We start from the raw sequence: 6,824 nt of genomic DNA, 5'->3' as shown, positions 1-6,824 counted from the left end.
TTTTTTAACATGTAGTAGTCTAATATGGATTCTTGTGGGACGTTGCTAAAGTGAATTCAGCCCTTATCTTTCAGCGGTGAGACCCAGCATACTCCATAACCATGAGCTGCACTTTGTTTGGGTCAACAAAATATGACAAAGTTAAAGATTAAAAACTCAAGGACAGTGATGGATAGTCAACGTAGCACAGACTTTACCACCAACTGAGAACAGTAAACATATCACTTCCTCTTCATAATATCATATTCTAGTTTTGAAGAGATGGATCCCACATGTGGACAAGCCATTTTTTAAATATTTGTGCAAAGAAACGTTTGTCAGAAGTGGAAGTCTAAGACATTGCAATTCACAAGCTGATTATCCCGAGGATAAAGCTACAGAGATGGAATACAATAGCCACATATGGAAGACATTGATGGAAATTACAGTACAGTAGTTAAGACACTTACACAAGCTATGCAATATGTACACAGGAAAAACCACAGTGAGCATTTAGGTCTGACAGAAGAGGGGTGTGTATAAATGCTGCCAAACAAAGGTTAGGGTAAAATGAGACACGTGAGACACATAAAACAGATCACTAACAGATGAAAAAGAGGAAACAATAAAGGCAGGCAAAATAAATTAGTTGTGGTGCAGATTTTTGGATTTTACTGACCTTACGTAGCAGTTCCTGAGAATGATTTGACTGATAAGCTCACTAACAGCAGAGCATCTGTGGTGGATGGAAAGCGTCAGGGTCAGAAAATAAATTCTTCTCAAATGTATTGTGTTTTGCATACACATATTCATGTAATGTCTTTAGCTGATTGTCCCCAACATGTCTATGCATTGAAACAATGAGTCATCACTGTGGCCTTACCATTTAAAATTCACAAAGGCAAATGTGTCCCCTCCATAATGACAAGACAACTGTACCACAAACAACAGTTATTTTCTAAAAATTAATTATCTTGTTTAATTCACATGGTTTGAATGAAGGTGGAATGGCTGTGCTCAGTGTTAGTGGGAAGCTTTTTGAGGTTCATATGCAACTCTGTGTTCCCCAGGCCAAACATAGGGCGGGTTCTTAAAAAAAAAAAAGACTGGCACAAACACAGGCAACACATGAGGATGCAATTTGTCCCTAACAAATCATTGAGAATATCTTTCTCAGGTTACTATGAACTGCATAGGCAGAACAACATACTCTAACCCAACCTTTCTTTTTTGCACCCCACACCCAAGAAATCTAACATCGCTACCCCCTTACGGTCATTTCAGGTAACAATGTTCACACGCTTGTCTTAGCTGGTTGGGTGATTGCTCAGCGCTGTTATCTGCAATTGGAGCTGTGCTCTCAGCAGTTTTGTCGGGACCCCAGTCAAGAATACATGATATTCCCAGGGTTAACTTTGCAACCTTACAAAATAGTAACAGATTCAACAGAAATGCTGTTCCAACAAATGTTCTGCATTATGTGAGAAGCAAATGACTATAACAAAGAAAGAACTGATTATGGTTTATAGCTGAGATGAGCAGTGTCTCTTTTGCACCTCTAAGACACATCCCATCTCCCCTGTGTAGAATTTATATGAGAAAGTTTCCAGCTGGCTCAGAGATCTGACTCACAGCAATCAGGATTTTTTTTGGAGAAAGCATTAGTCCCCTATCCAAAATGATGCCACAAATCCACAAATAGTGATTGAAATTCATTTCCCCAGGCCATGTCTTCTTCTTCTTAAGTTGGGGCTCTCCCTCACCACTGACGCCTCTGTCCTCCCACCACCAGCTAGCCAGGAAGACGAGTCGAATAAGCTGCCAAACTGTCTGTCATTTGATCAAACTGTTTTCAGTGGAAAATGGTGGTGCGCCTGCTTTTGTGTGTTCACGAACATCCACAGCTGTTTTCCCAATTTCTCCCATGCTTTTCCCAACACAGATCATTTAGGCAGATGGACACCCCACCTGGTGCAGAACTGACAACCAAAGCTCCCCAGTGTTTTTATGAATATGAAACATATCCTGTCTTTAAGGACTATCATATGTAAATGGCCTTTCTAAATTCTCTTGAACAACCTTATACCATCTAATACACCCTAATTGGTGAGTGATCCACTCTCCTCAGAAGCTAAACACAAATACATGCTCTATAAACAGGAAACACACAACCCACAATACTTTGAGTGTGTATGTGGTAAATTATGTGGTAAAGAGTACCACACAGACATGTGTTACTCTACCTGGAGGCATCTAATATTAGCACATATGAGTCAAATTTCTTTCATCAGTGCCAAACAAATCCTTGGATGTGTGTATCTAAATCTCCTTCAATCTTCAGTCTACCCAATATGTATTCTCCCCCAACAGTCCTCACATGGTCCTACCAACCCACCTCTTCAATAGCAAGCTTCTGTGTATCCTTGACTGATGAATCTACAGGGGCTCTATGACTGTCTAAGCTAATTTATATGGGTTTCTGAGCCCCTAACAACCACAGATGCTCCAGTCCTGTGTGGGCCTGAGCAGCCTGGGCCTGACATGTGGAAGCAATCATAGCAGACAAAAATTAAATGATTCAGATCTAACACATAGATGGATCAATAATGACCGAAATCTGATGTCTAATGAAAATATAGTCACTCAGCATAATAAGTAACTTTATAAGTGCAGGTTGATGTCTCATAATGGAGGTTCTGGTAAGTAATGACTAGGATCAGATGTCTTATAGGAGTAATTCCACAATACAGTAAATATTAGCCAAAACTGCTGCTCACTCAGAAACGTATTACCTCGATTATGCAATCTGGCTAACATAAAGTGAAAATACAAAACACTTGAAACTGATCAAATACAAATGACTAATTCCATAAAATGTTGCCTATTTGTCTCAAACACACATCTGCAGTACATTGGCTGCCTTGAGTGACTTCACTCATAGAAATATATATTTTTTTGGAACAAGTGCAACCCAAACCGCTTTACTGGGCAAAAAGCAAAAGCAAAGGGGCAAATGTTAAAATCTTAAAGCAATTGCAGAATAGCGATGAAAGCCAAAAAAAAATAAACAGTTAAAAGTTTACAATTAATGAGAACCCTTAGAATACAAATAACACGTCATTCCACAGATCCCAGCCTGCCTGCTGCGCTTAAATACAATGCATAGCATATGCTCACAGCCAGCTCACTGAATCTCAATATCATTTACCCTCCAGCGACAATTCAAACTAAGTGATAGTTAAAGAAATATCCATCAACACTCCTAGAACCAAGATGAAGTCGAATACCCCCCTTTACCTTCTTAATAATCAAGATTGTACTGAAAAGTCTGTCTCGAAAAAGGCTTTATCAGCAAATCCATGATAGAATCCACTTGAAAATCAACAATGCTAAACAAAAATTAAAAGCCCACAATCTACAGAGCTATAGCTAAAAACCCTGTGCAAGGTACTGGTGACTTCACTCTGCTTACCGACTAAACCGCACGTTAAGCAGCAAGAATACCGCAGCTGTGACAAACTCAAAGTTCAGTAACACTGTCTTCATTTGTTTCAAAAGATGAGAGGAGATGTGGACCTGCTAGATATTACCTGGATCAAATAGGGAAGCTGTAAACTTGGTTTTAAAAGCAGATAGGATGTCTGTGTCCTGTACTCAACTGGAAGCTGGAGGGAACCCCAAGTGAACCTGCACTCTGAGTAAAGAGCTTTCAGAGTGGTAGGAAACAATCAAAATGTGTCAACAAAACCCACAGGTCCATTCCAGCATCATCTTCAAAATGACATTTGCAGATTTTTGCATCAAATGCTCCAATTACACATAATTAGACATAAGTACACAGGAATGAATCATGATAACAAGTTCCCCTTTTGACAATCTCTGTCAGTCATTGCAATATCTTCAATGCCTTTAACTGGAAATCCATGCTTTCTATAATGTGCTAAGAAATTAATCAATAAAGTTTCAAATAAAATGCATCATGCATGAACTTCCAAACAATGTCTCAACTAATAAACCATTAAATCTAAATGAAAATCAGGAATCCATTAGTCTGCGGTGGGAGAGGCAGACACAGTCATGCATCAGAGCAAACCAACCACCCCCACCTGTTTTACTTCTACATAATCAGTGCCTTTATATATGTTCCAAATTACACATTGTGTGCACTTGTTAACTTCTGCATGCATAGATAAACAGTACCTATGCATGCCGGGTTATCAACATTGAGCCAACCCAGACAAGTAACTTTGGGGGAACAAACTTGGTTGTCAAAAAAGAAAGTGTTTTCCTGCCTCACATCATGCATGGTGTACACTACCCTGGTCAAAAATGGTCTTCTTCAAAAAAGACAACAGACAGAAAAGATTAAAATGTACACGCTAATGTGTAATAACTAGACAGATGAATAAAACAAAGTAGTGAAAAAATACACATGACAAATATATCGGAGGTATGAAAGGTAAACAAGAACATGCCTTATGATAATCTTAACCAACCATATCAGACGAGAGAGCGAGATCAAAAAGCACTGCTGCAGATTCGGGTATTGTGAGACTGTTCAAGATAACATAGTATTGTAGTAATTTAATTTTTGGAAGATCAAAACAAAATTCTTTAAAAACCGTTGAACCACAATGTTTAGATTTTGTTCTTAAACATTCGTTACTGATTTAGAAATTGCTCAAATGACCAATAATTGAAGGATGAGGATTATCCATTGAAATTATCTCCATTGTCCTGTTAGTTAGTTGTGCCTTGATATGACATTTGTTGTGATTTGGCACTATGTGAATAAAAGTGAATTGAATTGATTTGATTTGATTTGAAATGAGTCATTCATAAATGACAATTATACAACAAGGAGTTCCAACCAAGCAATCTGATTGGTCAAGAAGAAATTTCGAATATTGCTTAAATATCCTTCCTTTAATCCTCCAATTTTTAAGTAGGAAGAGGGGACCAAGTTTGAATGCTGTATTTGAAAATTGTTACTATAGTAACCAATATGCTCGAACAAAGCTGCTATCATGAACATTGGCCTTACAGTTATTTTAAAATGTGTTCAAATGTATTTTTAAAATTGACAGGTGGTTGTATGTATGCATGTTGGCCCCTTTTTTCCAATGATACAATACTTCCAAATGTAGAATCACTAAAACCCAGAAAATATGGACCAAATCTCCAATCTCACAGTGCCCACACAGTAAAGTGGATACACGCACACACATTCTCAAGAATCCAGTGTCATGTTTCTGTCAATATATCTTCAGGTAGCACTTTCTTCCTTATAAACTTGGAATGTGTTTGAGCCAAAAGACAACGAGAGAGAATCGGCTCAGTAATCTTCACTTCTCATTCATCTCCAGCTCACATCTGCTATCATCTGTCTGACAGCAGTCGATCCATACAGAGCATCAATAACAGCTTTGTGACCTATTTTTTTTTTACAAATGAGCTCAGAAATTACAACCTTGCTGAAGAATTTACCACCTTCTGATTCCACCTCAGGGTGTATGTATCATAACTTTAATGGGAGGCTGTTAATCACTAAAGTTTATGTGCACACAGAAGTATGTATTCTGTTGTTGGGGAAGACAGCATGAGCGATTAAAGTCAGATAGGCTCTATGTGGTTCCACAATCTGAAATGATTTAATAAACACTAAAGTGATCTGAGACCTTAATTAATTTCTTAAGATCAAAGTGTCTCCTAAGTGGGTTGAAAGAATTACTGTTGAATATCTTAGACATCATGAATAAGCATGACTCAGAAAACATCTGCACCATGTTGTGGAAAAATTCACTTTAATTTTGTGCATTTCAAACAAGTTTTACAATTTAACAAAAGCCTGAAAATGAGTGAAAGGGATTTTTCAAGTCAAGAAAGGAGAAAGTTATTCAAACAAAAAAGTTTTAAAAAGGGGAAGCACAGAAAACAAGGTTTGCTTGTTTTCAAGTGTGGTTAGAACATAACTTAAAACAGGACATTTAATTGTAACCTTGAAGATTTTGTGTACTTGTATTACTCATAAATCTGTTGAAATAGTCACACTGTGGGCAGCCACTTCATTTTTGGGGACAAGACTAGTCTTCAAAATCTTTAAATTTTAGTTTGAAGACTTGGTTAAAGGCTATAGAAGGGTTAAATTTAGGTTACAGTTAGGGTTACATTTACAAAACCAGTGGTTATGGTTAAAGTGAAACACCAGGAAATGCACATAAGTCAATGTAATAGTCTGTGAAGTGATGGAAACTTGACTGAGTGTGTGCGTGTGTGTGTGCTGTAACCAAGCCCCTTTACCCACTGATCACGTGGTCAAGAAGAGCTGAACCAGATGGTGGACAATTAGTCACAAAAATGAACAAACTCTCTCTTGACATCAACATGCAAACACACACACACACACAAATCATCTTCAGATGCAGATCTATAAATAAAGTCCATGGCCATTATGCCCATTATTTTGTCAGGAACACATGAAACTGACTCAGACTAACTTTTGTCCTTGCAACACACTGGCTGACTGATATTGGGTGTAAATTTTGTGAGTTCCTTCAGCACATGATCTTGAGTTTTGTTAATCCTTCAAAATTACATGTGATTTCTCAATGGGCCTTCCAAGAGCAACTGCCAGTTACACTCACTTCATCATATAACTCAGCAGTGACTACATGGCCTGTGGGTGTTTCTTGATCTTATCTCAAACTCTTTAATTGTGTTAAAGTGTCGTTCTGCCAAGATGCAGCTCTGTAGAACAACATTCACCTAATTTTCTGGGTTGAGTACAGCTGAGCTTAGTGGTGCATTCTTGTAATGAAAAGGCTCAGCACTGATTGTAGACATAA

This window comes from Leuresthes tenuis, unplaced genomic scaffold (assembly GCF_036924035.1).
Source record: "Leuresthes tenuis unplaced genomic scaffold, fLeuTen1.0.hap1 SCAF_5, whole genome shotgun sequence".
In the NCBI taxonomy this organism is placed as follows: Eukaryota; Metazoa; Chordata; class Actinopteri; order Atheriniformes; family Atherinopsidae; genus Leuresthes; species Leuresthes tenuis.
Note: the sequence above shows the minus strand (reverse complement) of the source record.